The 23,159-nt window shown below is 37.0% G+C and overlaps 1 protein-coding gene across 5 annotated transcripts in view; it reads right to left on the bottom strand.

Annotated features, from left to right (window-relative positions):
• Nucleotides 1-21,091, bottom strand: part of LOC109110482 (multiple epidermal growth factor-like domains protein 11) — a 109,795-nt gene extending 88,704 nt beyond the window's left edge. For all 5 annotated transcript variants that reach the window (XM_042775318.1, XM_042775320.1, XM_042775319.1 and 2 more), the window contains exon 1: nt 20,865-21,091. The gene's annotated coding sequence lies outside the window, so the exon portion shown is untranslated. The remainder of the gene's footprint in view (nt 1-20,864) is intronic.
• Nucleotides 21,092-23,159: the final 2,068 nt, after the last annotated feature.

The following is a 23,159-nucleotide window of genomic DNA, read 5'->3' as shown; positions in this document are numbered from 1 at the left end:
CATGTGGTTTGTGTTGGGTTTTTTTTTTAAAAGAAACAGATCTGAGTCTTTGAAGAAGTCTCTTATGCTCACCAAAAATACAGTAAAAACAGTAATATTGTAAAAATTGAAATTAAAACAGCTTTTTGACTAATATTCAGTGTCATATGATCAGAAAAAAATTCTAATATGCCGATTTGATGCTCAAGATTATTATCATCAGTGTAGAAAACAATTGTGCTGCTTAATATTTTTGTGGAAATCGTCTTTTTTTTCAGGATCCTCAAAAATAAAAATGTTATTCATAAAGCATTTATTTGGAACAGAAATCTTAATATTTTATCATTTTAATTCTTCTTTACTGAATAGAAGTATTCATTTATTAAAAAATAAATGAAATCTTACTGAACTTAAATCTGAACAATACGACTTATACTTTGTTTTTATATCACTGACTTTGTTTACATTTTTCTAACTTTACTTAACAAATGTGGGATTTAGAAGCAGCTTCTCTGAAATTATATCTTTCTTAAACTAAACCACAATAATCTGAAAAAAGTTTTTTCCAGTTGTAGAAACCAGTTAGATAAGTTTTGCATGCTAATTAATAATTCATCTAAAGGATTATTTAAGAAGCAAACAGAAAACATAATAACTGAGGTGCTTTTGCACTGCATGTAAACATAAAAAACAAATAAAAATAATATAACAGTAACTAATATAAAATAAACAACAACTTTTTCAAACAAAACACCACATACACCTTAACAATAAATTATGACTGTTTTCAACCAAAAGGCCACCGACTTTTTCACATGAACCATGTGATCGACCTGAAGGATTGTTTAGATAGCCTTGTCTTGTCTAATTTAGTAGCATGGACCATTAAGAGTGCCATGGTCTGTTAAATTGCAGCAACCAAGTAATCCTATCTGAATGATCAGTGTGATTGTTTGGACCTAAGTGCTCATGCTTCCTTTACCTCTAAGCAATAGCTATCTGCACAAATTAGCTCAACAGGTACTGAAAAAAAAAAAAATTTTATACAAAAAAAAAAAAAAAAAAAAAAAAAAAAAAAAAAACAATATTTTGCAAAGGGCAAACAAACAGAATCAACAGATAAGCCAATCTCTTGATCAGCAGCACTCCATCCTGAATGTTGTAAGTGTGGATAAGAAAGCGTGGAACTGAAAAACACAGTGGGGAAATTTAGTGAATGCTCTAGGTCACTTAATTCTAGGGACATGGATTATTCATGTGGCAACCACTGATCATCATGACCCTCATAAATCAAAAAATGTGGCATCTTGCACCACCACTGAGCCCAGTTACAGCCTGCTAATCTCAACACCATCCTTCATCACTATAACATTTTCTTATCTAAAGTCTGCACCCCAAGACAGAGCTGAGTTTGAGGGGACAGGTCTTTCACACTGATCTTATTTTACCTGTTTATGCAAAGAACAATGCAAACTTGATCTCTCCTGTCATGCTGTGTGCTCTACTCCTGCATAGGCTATCAAAGGCCTCCAGCCTTCTAACTCAGGACACCTGGATGCAGCACATTGGATGCCGCAGGCTTAAAGGAGACTAAATATAATTTTAGCCATGTTTATCTTTCGTATTAACATCTATCCAATCACAAGCCATCAACTGAGACTATTATGCATCTAAAAAGGATCTTCAGTGAACACTTGTGATTGGAGGGCCTCTGATTTTATATATACATCAATTATGTCAGTGCTTCAGTGCATATGGATTAATATCCAAAAAAGTTAACCTCACAAAAGCTTTTGGACTCCATTCACGTTGGATATATATAAGCTCTTATCAGATATCTTATTGTGCATACTCATTTCCTCCATTTTTACATTTATATGGCCTTTTCTGTGATGTAACGATCAATTTAAAATGAACATTTTAATTTTTAATTTTCAATTTTAAATAAACATTACTAATTTAAAGGTAGAGTTCACTCAACTCTGGGTAGAGTAATTTTAAGGTAGAGTTCTTCTTTTATTTTCCATAAAATAAAGAAGTCATACAGGTTTGGAATGACATGAGTGTGAGTAAATAATGACAAAAAGTTCATTTTTGTGTGAACCATTCCTTTTATAATGCTGTTAAATGCAATTTTTAGCAGATCTGAGAAGCAATATCCTGTGAATATCCTAAATTTTGTGATTCTTAAATTCACCTCTAGCATTTTAAACAAATTAGTTTGCATTTTAATATTTTATTTTCCATTCATTTAAAAAAAAAGAAAAATTTTAATATCGGCAATAACATTAAAGGGGTCCTAGTATGCTCTTTTATAAAGTCTTGATTTTGTTTTGGGGGTGTACTACAACAGGCTCTCATATCATAGGTTGTTAAAAAAAACACATTATTTTTCACATATTTTACATTATTACATCACCTCTCTCCCCAGTCTGGCATGAACGGCTGGAATAGTTCCTGTATCAAATGAAGGCCCGCCTTCTGAAATACAAAACGAGCTGTGATTGGTTAGCTGTCACTCAGTGCCTGGTCGGGAAATGTCATGCCCCTTACCATAGCTGCCTACGAGCTTCAGTTTAAATATTGCATCAAAATCAAATCAATTTGAGCGTGATTTAAACCCAGATGATTGTAAACACTAAGTTCGTCTTCCTTGGGAAAACTAGCGTGTCTCCGACATAGTGATAACACTCGTTGCCTTCTCTAGTGCAGCTCAACCAGGTTTCGTCCCATTCGTCAGTATTTGTGATATCACAAATCCTGGAAAATATGCATTCATTTGTTGTAGCTTTTGAAAAGTGATTTCTGTTAAATAAAATATCTCCTTTTGAAGTGGACTTTGAACTTTGTAACTTTGCAGATCTTTTTTATGCTCAAACAGCAACATTACAGACTAACTGAAGTTAAAAAAAGTGAAAAAGCATAATAGGACCCCTTTAATATAACTATCAGCTTACTGGTATGAGAGAGATTTCTAGTAATGGTGCATCCTTAATTTTTATCAGGTGAACAGGGCCTTAAATGTCCTGTGGAAAAAATAACTTTACCATTTTCAATGGACAACAGTGGGACAGCATTATAATGCAAGGCTGCTAAGAATATACTGTAACAACAGATCAACAACAACACTTGAGTATAAATACAAAGAAAGCAATGATTACAATGATTGCTGAAGTATAAATGAAGAAAACAAGAAGTTGAAGGCAAAAAGAAAAAAAATCAGACAAGATCAACACTAATGAGGGATATTTTTAACAGCTCTCTTCCTGTTAATGTACCTTGTGCTCATTTGCTATTTCAGTTTGTCACACCCTATCTTGTGTCAAACACACCAAGTCTTACAGTCTTAATTAGATTTATTTTGAGCAAGTGACTGAGACCCTTCTTCCTGAACTCAGTCCTGCTCCACAGTTATGATTCATAAAGTCTACATGAGCCTGAAAGAAACAGGAAAAAAATCTTAATTAAGCAGAATAAAAAGTCAATAAGATCGAATTACAGCCTCTCTGTAATCAAATGCATTTGTTTGTTTGATAATTCTGTAAAAATGAATAACACATAAGTTATTGACCAGTCTTTATATTATCACAAGCTTTACAACCACTCAACCCTTGACACCGGCATCCTGCTGCCCTAGTCAGAGGGCAACAGCAGGGGTCCCTTGTCTCCTCACCAACCCCCAGCAGGTTCCATACAAGCTCACCACAGCCCAGTCAATTACTTCCCCTGTGACTTCTCACATAATAATAGGATCATACACATCTGGTGAATGTCATCTAGCAAATTAGAACAAATTAGCAGCATGTCGGCGAAGGAGGCGGCCCTATGTTTGTATAAGAAACACCTTCATACTTTCAGGTGCAGGCTTGAGATAGAAATGATAGTGGAATATTAAAGCTCTTAGGTTCTGGTTGTAGTGCCTTGCTGCGGTGCATACAAAACAAGGCCATCGGTTATTGCTTTATAATTCCAGCAGACTCTCAGGCCAGGGCTTAATTCAGCACAAGCTCAGTTGGGCAAGGTATAGAGATGGGTGGAGAGAAAAAGGTGAAAAGGAAAGATGCTGAGAGGAAGGGAAGCAGGCTGATCGTCTCTCCATGAAATGCTGAAACAACAGCATGGCTGCCAGGGCAATTTTACAGCTCAGTGGGTTCACACTTCCGCTGTCGCCCTTCCAAGTCTGAACATCCAAGTCCATTCTGCGTCTTCATTTATTTGGTGTCAACATCCGAGGACGTGCAAGGCTAGGCATGGATCGGAAGCCCATCCCAAATGTCTTTGGATAAGTGGTGTGTGAAGCCGACAAGAGAACAGAGAGAGGGGAAAAAAGGCATTATTCAGCTTCCTGAGACCAGGCTATGGGTGACTCTCTTCTACATTTGGCGAAATCATTATTAATGAGCTTTGAACACAAAATACATACCCAGATCAGCCTCGGCACATTTGCTTCAAACTTGATTTAAGTGAAACTGTCCATCTTCACTTGTCCTTGTAGTCCTTGTAGGTCTGATAAATGCATTCGGTCTAAATCTAAATGTCCAGCAGAAATAACAAACGGGGGCGGCGATCTGTTGTGTCCCTCAGCATGGAGGCCGAACATCAAAATTTGACTTAAGCACTAGGATTTCTGGGCACATCATAAATTCTACAAAAAAAGCTACTGTGTAAAAATAGCTCACTACATTGCTTCCCTCCTTAAACTTTGACTATGTCAAGGTCAAAGCTGTGAGTTAATGGGCATCGACAGGGAAGTAAAAACCTATGAACACCATCAGGGAAGTCGAAATATGACAGGGGGTAAGTAAAATTTGTATTTGTCATCTATGATCGGTACATAGCAGCAATAGAGGTAAAAAGTAAAAAAAAAGTAAATAAATAAAAATAAAAAGGACAGTTATAGAAAATCCTGTGTGCTAGTGACAATGTCAGTATATTAAGTATCTTACTGATAACTAAGTGAAGTCATGTAGAAGTTAAGAGACTGAGTTTGAGTTTAGGAGCCTGATGGGAAGAAGCTCCTCCTAAGTCTCTCGATTTTTGCCATCAGGCTACGGAAGCACTTACCAGATGGCAGTAAAATGAAAAGACATTTATCAGGGTGGTTAGAGTCCTTAATGATTTTAACAGCTCTGCTATTGCAGTGTTTGAGGTAGATGTCCTGCAGAGAGGGGAGAGCAGACTCTGAGATGCCCTCAGCTAAGCGCACAACTCTCTGCAGGGCTTTGGAGTCCTGACTGGAGCTGTTCCCATACCACACTGAAACCCTCAATTTCCTCAGCTGTCGCAGATTGTACAGTCTTTGCCTGGCTTTATTAACCTGAGTTTGGATGTGTGAAGTCCAAGTCAGGTCCTCTGAGATGTTTACACCAAGGTACTTAAAGCTGCTCACCCTCTCCACAGGGGTCCCGCTGATCATAAGGGGAGTATAGGGCCGCTGCTGTCTCTTCCTGAAGTCCAAAATCAGCTCTTTAGTTTTACTCACATTCATAGAGAGACAATTGTCCTGGCACCATGATGTGAGTTTCTCTACCTCATCCAAGTATGCGGCTTCATTATTGTTGGAAATGAGGCCCAGAACCACAGTATCATCAGCAAATTTTATAATACATGTGGAGCTGTGGGAAGACACACAGTCGTGTGTAGAGAGAGTAGAGCAGGGGACTCAGGACACAGCTCTGTGGGGCTCCTACGTTCAGGGTGATGGAGTTGGAGGTGAACTGGCCTACTTTCACCAGGTCTACCAGTGAGGAAATCAAGAATCAAGTTGCAGAGTGAAGAATTTGGAAGCTAGCTTGTTGTGGACTATAATATTGAAAGCTGAGCTATTGTCGATGAATATTAGCCTTACATAGTTCCCATTGCTGCTGTCAATGTGCTTGAGGGAAGAGTGCAGGACGTGAGAGATGGCATCTTCAGTAGATCTGTTGAAGACGGTCCAAAGTATCAGAGATGGGGGTGCAAATGTTATTTTTTTATAAGTTTCTCAAAGACCTTCATGACTGTTGACATGAGGGCAACTGGATGATAGTCATTCAGGCAAGAGGGGTTATTGTTCTTAGGCACAGGGATGATGACAGATTTTTTAAAGGAGATGGGAACTACCGAGGTAGCAAGGGACTCATTAAAAATAGATGTAAACAAACCAGAGAGCTGATCACCACAGGACCTCAGAACAAGGCCAGAAATCCCATCAGGACCTGCTGATTTCCTGATGTTCACTCGCTTTAGAGCCCTCCGAACCTAGTCCTCCAACACAGTGATCACATGATTATCGCTGCTCTGACTGCTGCTTCCTGACGCGCTGATCGGCAGAGATTGCATTCAAAACGGCCGTAGAAAGAGTGTGAGGAACTTTTTATTATGGATGGATCCGCTTCATTGGACTTCTTTTGGACTGTTTAACAGAAACACCTGCCCACTGCCATTATAAAGCTTGGAAGAGCCAGGACAATTTTTAATATAACTCAGATTGGATTCATCTGAAAGAAGAAAGTCATATACATCTAGGATGGTTTGAGGGTGAATAAATCATGGGCTAATTTTCATTTTTGGAAACTGTCCCTTTAAGAAGAATAAATGCAATTGATGTTTTCTCGTAAAAAGCACTCCATTAACTTTGTATTATTTACATCTACAAAAAAATTACAGTACAGAGAAGAGTCTAAATTTTGTCACTTGACAATGTGAAAAAGTGCCACAAAAGTACCCTTATTAAAAGTAACAATGCAACATTAGCAACATCTGTTATGAATAACACAGCATTTTGTTCATATTGTTCCCCAACACTGTCCTTGAGTTTTAATATGAAGACACCTCTGCCAATAGAGTACAACACACACACACACACACACACACACACACACACACACACACACACACACACACACACACACAAATTCAAGAATGCATAAACAGAAATGTTTCTCAGAACTTGGCTGAGTGACATACATTTGAGAATTCATTAGGAACAAATGTAGTCCATAGAAAGAAACATCTGAGAAGAATCATCTGATGAACATTATTGCAGTCTTGCGCAAAGTGAGGTAGGGCGATTAATCTCGCACCTCTTCCACCACCGCGGCTTCCTCCACACAGGTCATTAAAAGGGGTCCCTCACCACACACAGGCAAACAAATGAGCCATTACCGCCATCACTCAGGCTCCAATTAAACAACCCATGCAGCCCCTGCTCCTCACAATCACTGCCAATTAAAGCCCAACTGTGTGAATTCCAACACCACTAATTACATGAACATGATAGAACTTTCTGACATTCCTCTCTAAAATTAATTTACAATATTGTTCAAAATTAATAATTAAATGTGCTCTGCCCAAGGTAAGCCACTATGCGCCTTCATGTGAATTAAATCACATTTTTCAAAGGTTTAAAGCCAAAACTCACAAAGAACATTTCAAGGTAAAGTGCAATTATTAAATCAAGGTAAATGTGTCTTGTCTAGGTGTAATTTGCAGTAGAAGCAAAAGCAGAAGTGTTAAATATTTAAAAGCTAATGATTAAATCCTACCTTAATATCTGAACACTGGACCTCATGAAGTGGACCTTAAAAACACTACATTTAAAAATAAATATATCCCAAAAATGTTTTTCAAAGCAAGTTTCACATGCACATTCTCTCTTCAAATAGCTTACCGGTAATTCTTTCACTCAATCTCTTCTTCTTCACTAACTCCAAAAAAACAGATGGGACAATCCACAGTTACCAGAAGTAGTAACTCTCATCACCACCTCCATTCTCATAAGCACTACTGATAGGAGTAAAAGTGGCCTGGTCAGAGATCACTGAATTATTCATATGACTGGCAGGTGTTGTTGATAGGGCAGCTCTTCTGCATTTCCAAGTCCCAGGTGTGGTTTTAACAGCTCTATGTTCACAGCCCTGCCTATAGCTGCCATTGATTGCAGGCTAAAGACCCTGCTGCTGAATAAGCAAATGAGCTTTACATATAGGCACATGGTGCATCGCACCAATAAAACTATAGATCCATCACAGCCCATGACACCCACTGGTGGGTTTAGAGTTAAAGCCACAGCAAAGAATAAATGACATTCAAACAGGACTGTTCAGCATTATTGAAGCTAATCTAATATCCCACCATGCCTCTGATGACCGCTGACTCGGGAGACACGGATTTGAGTACAATACAAAGCTTCAATAAAAAAAGCATCTGGACTCTGTGGAGTCATGCATAATAATGTTGCTCTGAACTAAATGTTTCCCAAAAACTGAGAGAATGACATTTCTTTAAACCTCACATTTAAAGAACTGGATCACACTCGTGTTTTCTGTTTAAAAAGGCCCAAAACTTTTGGAGTGTTACAAGCTCTTGGTGCATGAAGAAGATCTGTAAAGTTGCAAAAACTAAAGTCTCAAATCCAAAGAGATATTCTTTATCAAAGTTAAGACTCTGCCATACCCCCCTAAAACAGCTAATTCAAACACGCCCCCACATCTCTACATCACTATGTGGAAATATTTGCGTAATGCCACCCAAATGTTCACGCAAAGAAAGAAGGCGTGGTAGTGTTGAAGCAGCCATGTCAAGGAGACGCTGTGTGTATCTATGCGAAAGCAAAAGCACTTCATTGGGCCTTCCGAAAGTAGATCCATTTAGGAAGCTTTAAGATAACTTACAACAGAACAGCAATGCATTTTTTTGCACGACCGTTTCGTGAACCTAGGAGAGGAGGTTATTCTGACTTTGCTATGACAGTCTGGCACTTCTGAATCAGCTACTGTAAGTATGTTTTTTTATTAAAGTATTGGCTATTGACTGTTCAAATGCAGAGTTTTGCACGTTGTGTGTGTGTGTGTGCGTGCGCGTTCATGTGTGTGTGAGAGTGGAGTCAGCTGTCTTAACCGTCTGTGGCTTGTGTACTGCAAACACATACAAGCTTCATCACTATATCAGTCACGCGACTCTGTTCCCATTTCGGGCTTGAACTGATGGTAAAACTAAGGACATTATTAACTGTCTTTACATTTATTTTGAAATTTGAAGCTCGCGATAATGGAAAGGGGCGTTACATTTCCGATGAGTGCTTGCGGTGTTCGGCCATCACAATGCACTGGGTCAGTTGGCCAATCAGAGCAGACTGCACTTATCAGAAGGAGGGACTTTGTAGAAAACGATGTGTTTGAGAGAGGCGGGGCATAGAGGACCTACAATAATGTACAGTATTTTAAAAATAATGTGTTTTTTGAACATTAAAGCATGTCAACATATTCTGTTACATCAAATACACAAAATAATCATCTTTAAAAAAGCATCATATGACCCCTTTAAGGGAAAATTCACTCAAAAAATAAAATGCTTCTATCATCACTCATATCTTCTATCATCACTACATGATGTTCCAAACCTGTATAACTTTCTTTCTTTTGTTTTCCATACACTGAAAGTCAGTGGTGTCCAGTGTTGTTTTAGACTGCAATGACTTTCATTTTATTAAGAGAAACACTTAAAATATAACCTAATACAGGTTTGGAATGACACAAATGTGAGGAAATGATGACAGTATGTTCGTTTTTGGGTGGAATATCCTTTTAAGGTGGTCTTGTATGCCCCCGTCATATGTTCTGGAGATTGGTAGGGGAATGGATATGTCAACTCACACGCATACATACACATATTGCAATGCAGGAAAGAAAAAAACAAAGCTGTGAAAATGCCCATGGCACTACATATCATTAAAGGTCACAGTGAGTCATTTCTCAGAATCAACTGCCTCTGGCATATCAGAATATAAACGCATAAATGTCCTGTGCAGGCTTTTACATGGAGACCTTTTTCCAAGTGAAAATAATATAAAGCATTTCCCTGGATGTATGTACTGTGTAAGTACAGATGTGAGATTTTCATTAAAGCTGATTTAATTGGCTGCAAATGCACATTTGTTGTGTGTATGGAACGCTCATTATAATGTATGTGAAATATTTAAAGCTACCACCAGTCCTTTGTAACAAGCTCTTGTTTCATTAAAAGTTCGAGAAAGAGAGTTGCATCACCAGTTCTAGAGATAATGGAGAACTGTTTTCCTTTTTGCTCAGACCTTTGGATGTCATCAAACAGACTGAGCTGTTCTATGTTACAAGTTCAGCTAAGATGTCCCTGAGCACAGTTGCCAGGCCTAGGACAGGACAGAAGGAAACACCAAAAGCAATTTCCACCCAGGTGATCCCACCCCAGGGCCCCAGCAGGGTTTAGAAGAGGAAATTAAACTCAACGCTGGTCCCGCTGCTTGAGAACTCCAGTCAAATGAACAGCCAATGTGCAGTCTTTTACTACTTCACAGAGAAAATATTAGCGGAATAAAGAAAGAGGTTTCCTGCAGGGTGTGGAGTGAAGCGGCTCACGCAGAATGGCTAATGTCCTCTCTCCTGAGTGATGGAGATGTCTGCAAGTTCAACAGCCTGTGCAGAGAATAGTAATTTACCAATCACGCTGTCCATACTTGAGCAGAGAGCACACTGGATAAAAAAAAACATTATGATAAGTTCAGACACAGTCATGAGGCTTACCCATCAGTGTGGTTAAAAAAGGCTATACACAAACCTCTCAAAAAACTAACTGCAAGCTACAGTCAGTGGAGGACTGAGAGGACTAGAAAGCGCAAAACACAAAGTACAGAGAGGAACAGACCTAGCATCACCCTTGGTACATCCATTAAGATGTCTCACAATACAAGACGGGTCCATGGTACACTGAGCTTGTTTAGGTCTCTCTAGTGTGAGTGCTTGGACAGGAATAGCTTGAAGCAAAAAAAGCATAAAGTTAATGGGGGACACACTCTCTGGGATTGCAATGGTAAATTATGGCTCCCATAATATACAATTCAGGGGCACTCTTGGTTTACAGTAAAGGCTGGATGAAGTCCTTGGGCTATATTGCTCATAATGGGTGCCGTAACTGAAAGCCTGTAATGTTAATGAATAACCAACTCAATCCAGATCCAAAATGATGCTATAACTCCAAAGCTCCTGTGGAGCAAACAAGCAGATGGCCTGGTTTCTGTGAGCTACTCAATTTTGCATTAAAGTAACCTTTCAATATAAGGAAAGATTTATATACGCCATTAAAAACGATGACCCTTACCCAGTTCAATTACAAAACAGACCCGGTTTAGTTTCCATGCTCTTTACGATCATACGGCGTGACGACATCTTCCAAGAGCGGGTCAGGGAGGCTGTGCAGCTCTGAGAGCTGGTCTTTATGGTAACACCTCTCTGATTGAGATAAGTGGCAGATGTAAAGCAGGACCATCAGCATTATTTGTAAAAAGTCAGTGGATTCTCGAGGGAGAACTGCTTGTCATTACAACCGCCGGGAAAAGACCTGATGACCCAGCAGAGCTGCAGCTAAGAGGTGTGGAGTTGGCATCAGAGAGACGAGCTGTATTGAGCTATAAGCTCACATCAGTGCTTGTTAATTAGCTTTGCTTAAAGATGCTTACAGCTTTATTTGATTCTATTCTTACATTCTATTCTTCTATTTGCCTCCGAACTTACAATTGTGTGACTTACGTGTGCCATCTGTACTGAAAACCTCAGTAAGATATGAAAAATTGTTTCACTCTCCTTACTAGCTGTTGAAAACTTTAGCATTCTACATATTAAGTATAGTCATTTCCTCTAGTCAGTGGAGGACCTGGGATTGGCTGGACATTAGAAGCACTGGAACTTTTCAGTGTGGGTGGCCTGTTAAAGCCATATACTGTACATACACTACAGTTCAAAAGATTGGGCCGGTAATATTTTTTTAAATGTGTTTGAAAAAAAAGTCTCTTTTCAGCAGCCATAACTCCAGTCTTCAAAGTCACATGATCCTTCAGAAATCATTATACTATCCTGATTTGGTGCTTAAGAAACTTATTGTAAATGTTGAAAATATTTATGCTGCTTAATATTTTTGTGCAAAGCATGATACATTTTTTTAGGATTCTTTGATGAATACAAAGTTCAAAAGAACAGAATTTATTAAATATAAATCTTTTGTAACATTATAGTTGTCTTCGCTGTTGCTTTAATGCATCCTTGTTAAATAAAAGTCTTAATTTATTATTTATTATAAAAAAAGGTTTTACTGACCTCAAAATTGCTTGGCATTTTATATGCACATTTTGTAAAATTTTAGGTTCTGATCCTACATTCACCAGACTCTAGACTCATATGGGTGGAACATTTTCAAATCCTCAAAACAAAATCTTTTTCATGTCATGCCTGGTTACATTTATTTATAAATTATAAAGTATTTGATCATTTAGAAGCTAGTTTGCCCCTCTATTCCCCACGTCTATGTAACACATAGTCTCACTGCAAATGGCTGACTTTATCTGACACTAATGTCTTTGCTAAGAAAAAAAGTCCTCTGAGAGTCGTCTAAACAATCTTCCTCTTTCAAGGGTTCTGTTGGACAAATGCAGCACAAAAGAATTGTTTGATTATTAATGAGTAGTCAACACGACAAATACAAGCTGCTCTGTTTCCCGAAGAAGTTTTTTGTGTTTTATGCAAGCCCTTACACTGTATAACAAAAAGTACAACAACAACACCACTCCAAAAAAAAAAATGCTTTTCTTATCTTATTTCTCAAGATTCATCTATGGATTTTTTTTGTAATAGCACTAGGGCTGGGCGATTTTTCCGATTTTATAAATTATTTCAAATGAAAGTTTGAATAGAAATGTTACCAAACGTTAGAATTAGACACTATGAAAATATGCCAATGTTAACAGTAAAGAATGATCCAACCACATGTCTGTGCACAGGATTAACCGTTCACTTGTGACACGCTCTGTGAAGGACCGTAAGTAGAAAATATCACTAGGTGCCAATACAATTTTCCTTGTATTATTTCTGAACATATAACATGTATAATACAAGTTTGTACAAGATGTAGTTGTAGTTCATCTTTTTTGCAAAGATATTTAGCTAACAAGTGATTTGTTCAACATTTACATCATGTTGACAACTTCATGTGTGGTGCCCAGATTTTCAAGCATTTACTTGAATCATGTTGTAGTTACATTTTCATGTTGACTAGTTAAAAATCCTAAAAATCGAGAATCGGTCAAACGTTCTGAAAAAATTAAAATTTGATTTTTTTGGCATATCCCCCAGCCCTAGATAGCACCTTAAAGCCTACCAAGCACTTTATTTCTATACTTTTCTGTAATTAGAGACATGTTTGGCATGCCTCTTTCAAATTAGATTTGGGAATTTTCCTCCCAGTGGAAACGTAAACACTAACCTCTGGGTAACATGGAGAAAAACATCTGTGAGACTGAGACCAAGTACTGACACAAAAATCTTAATTGAAAGAACATAATTTGCCTTACTGAGACAGGCGATGACATGCAACATTGTAGTCCACAGTGAAAAGATATAGACTAAGGTCTAGAGATGCACAGATCGATAGGCCAGGGATCTGAATGGGCCGATTTTCCTCATGATCGGGCCGGATCGGTGAACGGCCGATCAGTCTCAATTCTTTCCGATTTCGAGCCGATCCGTTTTGTTACGTAGGCACAGGCAATAACGTCACGTCAGTCACGCATTCTCGCTCTCTTCTCTCCGACGACCCCTTCTCTCACACACACGTCTCATTCGCACCGGTTAAATAGTGCTTGTACTGCACATTATTTTAGTCATTCCCGCAGGTTTCACACTTACACCAAAAGCACATACACCACCACTGATTTATATTAGCCTGTGTTATACTTTCCGCATGAGCAATCCGGATGCATACACGGACAGCGCTGATGCTGACTACTTGTATTTATACTATCGAAAGCACAAAAAATGGGAGGCACAGCGATGTCCGTTCAGAGCCTCCACACACACTCTCCGATGACGATTTTTAAGTCACGCATACTGTAGCGGACACTAGCGGACTCGAGGAAAGTATAAAGCCCCTCAACCTGCGACCCAAGATTTTTTCATGCAACTTCACAAAAAAAGAAGCCCAAAGTTGCGTATAATATGCAGACTTGGTAACTATGCTCCGTGCACACTCTCCAATGATGATTTTTACGTCACGCATACCATAGTGGACACTAGTGGACTTGCGGACGCGGAAAGTATAACACAGGCTTAACATGCGCTCAGTCTCAAACAGCTTGTGAGCCACAAATAAATGAGTGGCTAACTACGCTAAAACAAATACATACAAAATTATGTCAAAATGCCCGTCTTGGCGAGTATGCAGTTAAACACAGTCAGGTTTGGAATGTTAAATAGTTGAGAAAGTACGGATCCCTGCACATGACATGCAAGAAAAATAAATAAATTGTGCGCACGATTTACTAATTTGTTCCCTCAATGTACTAAAACGTGCAAACAATTACTATTGCGTTCCCACGATTTGCTAAATCGTGAGCACAATTTACTATTTCGTTCTCTCGATTTATAAATCATGTGCACAATTTGGCAAATCGAAGGAACAAATTAGTAAATCGTGCACCAGGGATGGAAATTAGCACCCGCCACCAGCCAAATGCGGGTGATTTTGTGTTGTAAACTCGCTTCACCTACTGGCCACCGTGGCGGGTAAATAAAAATAGCATACTGTTTCACCCGGCTGGTGGACAAAAAAGTTAATTTCCATCCCTGGCGGGTAAATAAAAATAGCATACTGTTTCACCCGGCCGGTGGACAAAAAAGTTAATTTCCGTCCCTGGTGTGTGTACAACATGCAATAAAGTGTAATATCATCTGAAGCAGCTCCGTGGAGAAAGGCAGTGTAAACCGGGCTCGAAACGGCGGCGTTGTTCCCAGTACAGTGTTTGCAGCTGAAGTTAGTGCCGCTGACGGAGTGATATATTTGTTGGTTATTTACAGTACGTTTTATAGCATGCACTCATGATATACAAGATCGCGTGAAGAGTTGAATTTGTTATCGCGCACAAATTTCCGCATACTGTCACGTCTCTGTCAAACCCCGGTAAGTTCATTCTCCTCCAGCATTCTGCAACATTTTAGATTATATGGACAGTTTGTTTTTATCTTATTGTTTTTAACAGCATAATAAGCAAACTAACAAACAGTATTATCGGTGTCTAATAACTGATGTCCGGGGGATGCATTTTATTTCCAGTCTTCAAGTACTTTTTCAGAAGTTAGCTCTGTGGCTAGTAAGTTGTTACGCTGTTCATTTTTGTTTGTAGAAACAACATTGTATTGCTACACATGTTTGACAGCTCTGGCATGACGAGACGCGTAAAAACGTTGTATTAAAAACGCTGTGCGTTCGTTTGTTGACGGCGTAAAAGTTTGCGAGCCAAAATTTCTTTCAGTGATACAGTGTTGAACAGGGGACTTTTCCCCACGTGTTCCCTCAACCTAGATAGGCAACATTTTTGAGCATCACTGAAAGAAAAAATGTCAGTATTTCATTGAGACTTGAGATTAAATAAACTGCTTAAGTATTGCAGATCTTGTAGTATTAATTTTCACATGCAGTTACAAATTGTCGGTTAAAAACAAGAAAGTGGCTTGTAAAAACTTTGAGTGGCTGGTAGATTTTGAAATCCACCAGCTACAGTGGCCGGTGGACAAAAAAGTTAATTTCCATCCCTGTCGTGCACACAATTTATAAATTGAGTGAACGAAATAGTAAATCGAGAGAACGCAATAGTAATCGTGTGCACGTTTTAGTACATTGAGGGAACAAATTGGTAAATCGTGCGCACCGCGGGGCTCCATCAGAAAGAGAAGGTATGTTGTGTAACAGTATATTGGGTCCATGGATAAACTCTTAAAGGGACCGCTGTCCAACATTCCTGCTGCTGTCTGTCATGTTAATCTAAGAACAAAAGACAAAGAAAATCACTTTCTGCTCCTGACTGAATACGTTTTATAACTTTAATGGTAAGCGTTAATTTGTATTAAATTGTTACAATGAAGACTTCAGAAATTAAATTTGATAAAAAATTTACATTTGATTACTTTTCATATCTGTAATATTTCTTAACTGAATAAAAACTTACTTAACCTGAAAAACTTAGATTCATGGCTCTCTTTATTCTATTGCATTTATATGTGCTGTTGTTTGCCATTTTTTTATTTGTTCTTATTTTATTTCTGAATTTTTACTTGTGTTTTTTATGAAAATAAAACTTTGCGTTGAAGAAAAGTAGATTTTTGTGTGAATATGCTGTCAATTATAGTTCTTAAAAAAAAAAAATTAATAGGCAAAAATGCGTATCAACATATCACACTAACAAAATAACGGAAATTGGAATCGGCCAAGAAATTTGCAATCAGTGCATCTCTACTAAGGTCATAAGACAATGATAAGGAAAGGAGAGGAAAGATCCATCCCATCAAGAAAACTCTGGCTGTCCTTGATCTGAAACCTTCTGTATATGCCATCAGAGGAAACGAGAAACATACATCAACGTTTTCAATTACAGAGCAAAAGCTGACCCAAGAAGGTTTAGCTAATGGCTTTATATTTTTCATTAACATTTCTTAATGCTCCCACTATGACCCCAGGGTATTTGTTCAGTGTATAATGTTCAATACGCTTTGGATAAAATAACATCTATCGGGCAGCTCATTAAGAAATCAGCTTGATTTGCAGAATAAAGGTCAGGTCTTACTATGCCATCAAAGGTTTCCTCTACTGAGCACTGTCTTCATTGCCATTGCAGCATCCAATGTTACTATATTATGCACTGTGTAAAAGACATGTTAATGTGTATATTGTGAGATATAGTAACAGGTAACTGTCAGTTGCTGTTCACATCAAATCAGATACTGAATACTACAACATGAAATACTGAATGCCATTACAAATGAGATGACTGATTTCCTCTGAATTTCGACCTGCTTAAAAAAAAATAACCCACCAACAAATAAAATCTTTGTAAAAAATATTACCAGAAATGTATAATCAAGCTAAATCAAAAATAAATCCAAACCAAATTTACCTCCCAACCAATAAAAAAAATCACTCACACTCAAACTAACTGACCTTACACCCAACACATCATTATATTAACAAAACAAAGAGAGTCTGTTTGATGATAAACTTACATACAATCTCTTTTTTCACAAATAGGGTGAAATAGGCCCTGAAAGTTGTATTTTATGGTAATATAAGTGAAAGGAGTTGCTTAACCTTCAAATTATGTTCAGCCTCAAATGGTTAAAGTAAATATTATATGAGCCGCTTTTTTCCTATTAATTTTATATAAGGCTTGCCATTTTAAAAGCCTTATACCAAAGAGTATAAATAGTTTAAAACACTAATGTATGTGATTATGAGATTTTCTAGCAGTTAAAGTTAAATGAATATCAAACTGACATTTATCATGGAAATTTTTTTTTAAAAAACCATACACCAGAATAAGTAACAGTAATGGAAAACTATAAAGTACCTGTTTTCTACATTTGTTACTTTAGTTGTTAATCCTGCTTAAGCAAAGATAAACATTTTCTTGGAGAAAAGTTGGAGAAAATGTAGCTGCATCAAATCACTCTTGTAAAGTGAGCCAATCGACAACGATAGGAAAGAAAGGTATAAATCAGAAGAGCAGCAAAACACTTAAAAAGATTTTATTTAATAATTAAAGACGTCACGACACATACAAACAAACACAGAACCATAAACAATCAATCTCAAGTCTTACATGATCAGTACACAGCATCCTAATACATAATACATCTACAATCCAAAAGACAGAGCCACTTCATCTATTCAAGTCTCCATATCCCTGTTTGTGTCAGTTATAATAGTTAAGGTACAAAATTGACATGGAAATGAGCAAACTGGTACACATATAAAGGAAATGGAAACTAAACAGATACTCTGATGAGGATCACAACAAGGACATTTCATCCAGTTTCTATAGCACTTTGCTTAACACTGATGATTACCTTTACACATGCATAAAACATCACTCTTTAACAGTCAAAATGGATTTGCCATGATTCTTAAATCTTCTTCATTATATTAGCATCTAAATCCTCTAACAAGTCCCATGCAATGGTTGAAACAGACATAAATGAATACATAAAAATGAGAAACAGCTTGTGAAACTAATGTTAAATTTATGTTGTTGTGATTGCATTTAACTAGACTGAATAAAAATAAATAAGCCTTTCAAATCTGAATACTAAAACAAAAAGATGCAGCTCATTTTCTGCATTGATCTGAGTCAGTGTATAGCCACCGAATACTAATGAAATGTTAATTTGAAACTACTCCTATATGCCTCACTTCACCAGCACCAATACCTAACCAATTAAAACTAATCTCATCTGCAATTTGAAAATCATCAGGCCTAAATATTTCAGAAATGTACAAAAACAAGTCATAAATTTAAATTTGATTCTAAATTTAAAATGCCAGGAAAAGCAGAACATTAAAGCGTGTCGTCCTTGGGAATTCATTCAACTATTAGCAATGCACAGTCAGTGTTTCTTCATTAATCAGCACTAATTAAGAATTGATTGAAGCAAACATCAGGATTTCCAGCTGAAAGGGTTTACTAGACTGTAAACTGGAAGCTCTACAGGTGATGAAATAGCAAGGAAAAGATCCAAAAGATTTGCCTTTGCCCTTGGTTGAAGCTTCACTTTGCAAACCAGCCTAGAAAATTAAACCAAAAATGCCCCTGCTTCCCTGTCATTAAGTGCTGTCAGGACGAATCAGAGCTCACAGGCCAGTGGTGCTGCACAAAAGCAGCACTCAGTCTCTCATTGTTGAGCCTCCTGTCACACTCTCACACATGCTCAGTCACACAGAAGGTTAGGCTTGACAACAACGTCCCAGGACTCAAAACATAACACATCATGGTCATATTGAACTAGAGGTAACAAGCAGGCAACATCATCAAACATTGTCATTATTTTCATATTTGCTCTAAATTATAAATCTCGTGCATCATTTATTTCATTTCATTAATGACTCTCTGGTCAAATATGTCTGTATTAACATAATTATATTGGGCGAAACGAAGTTTTGCACCTTTTCACCTTTTAAACCTATTAGCAAATGAAGCCCCTGAAATAAATTGACTCTAAACTGAGCTGCATTTAAATTTATTTGTGCAATTTTTACAATATACATATATTAAAATATGTTCATGGGGAAAAAAACTAAACACAGCAATGCCTTTTTAGTTTGTCTGGAAGGAATAATTGGGCAGAATAAATAGCAGCCAAATAATGAATATCTTCTCAACGAGGCTGCTGTTTAATTAGGCTAAAAGCTCAAGACTGGAAACAAAAGCTGCATTACTGTATTGGCAAAGTACATTTATGACTTTTTGACAGATGGCTGTAATGCAGTCTAGGCAAGTCGACTAACCAACACGCAGGCAAACACATCCCTAAATATGCCAGACAGACGGAGAACAAATGTGAGTCAGACAAAACTGTGGACACATTTGCTGCACATGCAACAAGACTCATGATGTTTCTCCATATTCTCAACTTAATGCAGGTCATGCACACATTGAAAATAATGTCTGATTTTCATGTCAATAACAGAAATATGCATCTCATCGATCTTACATCATAAAGGGTATTGGTCAGTTGTCTATATGACATTAGTTTGCAATGAGAAAATCAATAGTGCTGATGTTATGAGACATTTAACCTGGTTATTAACAGCAAGAGAAACTGCCTCATTCACAACCTAAAAAGCTCAGACATATCCAAATACAAATATTTCTGAAATACATTTCAAAAATAAAGTTACAAAATAAACACTGTCAAATCAGAAACAAATTAGATCCCACAAAACAGCACACAGCAATGTAAACAGTCTTATGTATGATAATAAACACTGTAGGGCCAACCAATTATATTTTATATACGTAGAGCTGATCTTGTCTATATGAAGGAATATTGTCCCTGATATTGCTGCTGGAAAAAAATGACTCTACTATATCATCTAAACCTGCTATATTTTTATATTTACAGGATCGCATCTGTTTGGTTATATACACGGGGGCTCTGGACGTCTCAATAATGCTGTCAAATTGCTCAACAGAGCCATCTAGTGGCCCAAAAACTTTAAATCAAAAGTAATGAATGGAAAGAAGACGATCCCGAAGACGAACCCATCGCCTCTCAAATGCTTTATGCCTCTGACAGAAAAAAATAATAATAACTCGCCTATTCAGTAAATGCATTACGTATTGTCAGTCTTCATTAACATACATAAACTCGTTTTATGAATACATGTTAATGTTTTTCAATGAGAGCGTTACATTTACATTTAGGCAGAAAAGGCTCGACTGAAGGAAGACACTGACTGAAGAACTGTCCTGGATACGATACGTCAACTTTATAAGAGAAAATCGACCACGCTTATAAATAAATATAGACTGTAGCGATGTAGTTTGGCCAAATTGACAGCTCACACAATCGATCTTGTAGCCCAAACCGAGTTAAAATGATATAGCCTATGATAAAGAATAGTGATCAATTTAAAAATCTAAACTCCCAAAAAAAAACATTTTATTTACTTTCATTAGAGAGCTTACAGAATGAAAACAACTGTAAATGTCTTATATGTATATGTATGTATATAGAGTATAAAAGAGTATTAAGACATCATTAATGAAACCTGCATGTCCTATATAAACCTTTAATGACCAGTTTAACTATCCCCTGAAATTATACTCGAATAATAATGTTCAAAGACTGCATTTAAAGTCGTCTGAGGCTAAAATTTGTAAATAAGGCTATATCTAGCTATGGAAATTCAGCAATAAATTCATCCAGTTAACTGAACAGCTTGTATATGATTCAGCAACACAGTGCGTATATCAATATTTTGAATACTTTTTTTTAAATTATAGATTACAGTGTATTACTATAGGCTAAAGAAGCGAAATCCACAATACATACCTTTTCCTGGTCTGTTTTACTTTCCCCGATCTGAAATCGCTGCTTGCTGTTCGTCCATAGTCTTCGTCTCTAGAATTAAATTCTCCACATTCTTGTAGGTAATTTATGGCAGACTACATGAAGAAGAATCCTGGAGAGTATTTGATAAAATTCGCTGCACCATTCGTCTTTTCAGGCTCGTGCTGTCAGAGCGCTGCGCAGCGGCTCATCCTCTGGAACCGACACTGTTGCCGAATGTTTCTGCCTCTCGCGCGGCCTCATACTCACGTGACGTCAGAGATCATGGTGCTGAAACTGCAAGCGCTTTGCAAACAACACATTTACCTTTACTTGGAGAAAATTCAGTTCTCAGTAAGCAGTGAACTTTTACTTCACTGTCACACTTGAAGCAAAACAACACTATTAAAAAAAAAAATGAAAATAATAATAATAAAAAAGTTAACATTAAATCAAATCTCACAGTTTTCACATTCCTGCTCTTGTGAGCAATTGTTCTCATCTGGATTTTTCATCAATATTTAATTTTGAATATCTTTTGCAGCCTTTGAAACGACTGAAGTCACGAAATCCACTTCTTGACAAGGTGCGTCCCAATTTACTTATTGACTATTATATGCCATTTTGTAGTATTACAAGGTGCTTCCCAATTTTCTTATTGACTATTATATGCCATTTTGTAGTATTTCTGTAGTTTGAGTAGTGGATTTTAGCCATCCAATCAATTTACCAAAAAGTACAAAACCTGTATTTCATATTAGACATTAGATTACAGCAATAAAATCTGGGTTGCAAATTAAATTAAAAATCAGTTACACTGACTTTTAATGCACATTGAATGCAGAAAAACAGCCGTGTGGGTAAAAAGATGTTAATTAATATAACAAAATCTTTGTTTTCATCAATTTCACATTAAATTATTTAATTATTTTACAATGAATTTTATTATACACAATATCTTTAATGTGGCATGAAATGATAAAATAAATCTAGCCTACTAAGGTTATTGTGTTGATTATGCTTGTCATTTTGCACCATCCTTTTAACTTTATATTAGCATTTTTCTTATGTTTATTGATAATAATAAAACACACAAGTCTTTTTCTTCATCCATCTGTTGGCAGTGAGTAAATAAAAGCCAAAATTTAGGAGGAGAGTGTTAGGCTGTATCCTAGGTCCATCCTTTAACATATCCTTCATAATAACTTTATAATATGCCATTACTAGCTCCACAAGACAGAATAATGCAGACAATAAAAGATCTTAGATTTTCCATGGAAATAAAGCCTTTCACAGATCCCAAATATGTCTTGAATAAAAATTACTTACAAGACCATTTATTACAGTGAATCATTTTCAGCTCATAAATATAATTTTCTGTTTCTGCTTACTGTTTTTCAAAGTTATGCATCATTAGTTTGACAACTCTTCAATTTTAATATTATCTAATGGTCCTATAAGAGGACATGATTTCTTTCATACCTAAATGCAACTTCTGTAATTATCCAGATCTGCTTTTTATGAAATCACAGAGGGGAGCCTATCAGAATAGCTGACAGAGCAAATCTGCCTGTTGCACCAAATTGTCAAGTAAGTTACTGATAAATTATGCTTATACAGTTAAAAAAAGGCTATAGTTGACTCTTTACACACGGCATCACAATCTCTCTCTGTCAAGGCGATTTGTGGAGAGTCAAGATTAGATGCACAGTTACATTCTTATTCGGAAATGTTGGCTAAACATTTTTCTATGCCCTGGTAATGCACGATTGACCTTAGAGTAATTAATTCGCAATTTGACATTCTCCATCAGAGTACAGATGGCAGTAATATTAGTACAGGAAAAAAATATATAGGAATAAAAATCAACCACAATTGCACTAAAAAACAGCAGATGAAAGGATGGCATGAGCAGAGAAAAGTAATTAGGCTAAATCCACAAAGCCAATAACTGGACTGGTTCCGGCATAAACATAGATAAATGCTGAGAAAGAAACCACTTGGAAGGAGCAAAGGAGATGCATCTGTTTACTAAGCTGCAGACAGATTTAAGGCCTTGAGGAGCGTAGAGAAGATTTGTACAAATTTATGTTTAATCTCCAAATGGGGCTGGTTGCCCTTCCCTGCGAAATGTGGTCTAAATAAGTGTCCATTTTGTAATAGATATTCGCTCTTTATTTTTCCTCTTCAGGATAGTATTGTATTGTATTAATGACATTATTCCAGAATTGGTTTACTGGTCCATCTTGCGTAATAAAATGATCCAAGACACTGAGATTGCAATATGGACATGTTTAT

This window comes from Cyprinus carpio, chromosome A18, assembly GCF_018340385.1.
Source record: "Cyprinus carpio isolate SPL01 chromosome A18, ASM1834038v1, whole genome shotgun sequence".
Taxonomy (NCBI): Eukaryota; Metazoa; Chordata; class Actinopteri; order Cypriniformes; family Cyprinidae; genus Cyprinus; species Cyprinus carpio.
This window is presented reverse-complemented; position numbering and strand designations above follow the sequence as displayed.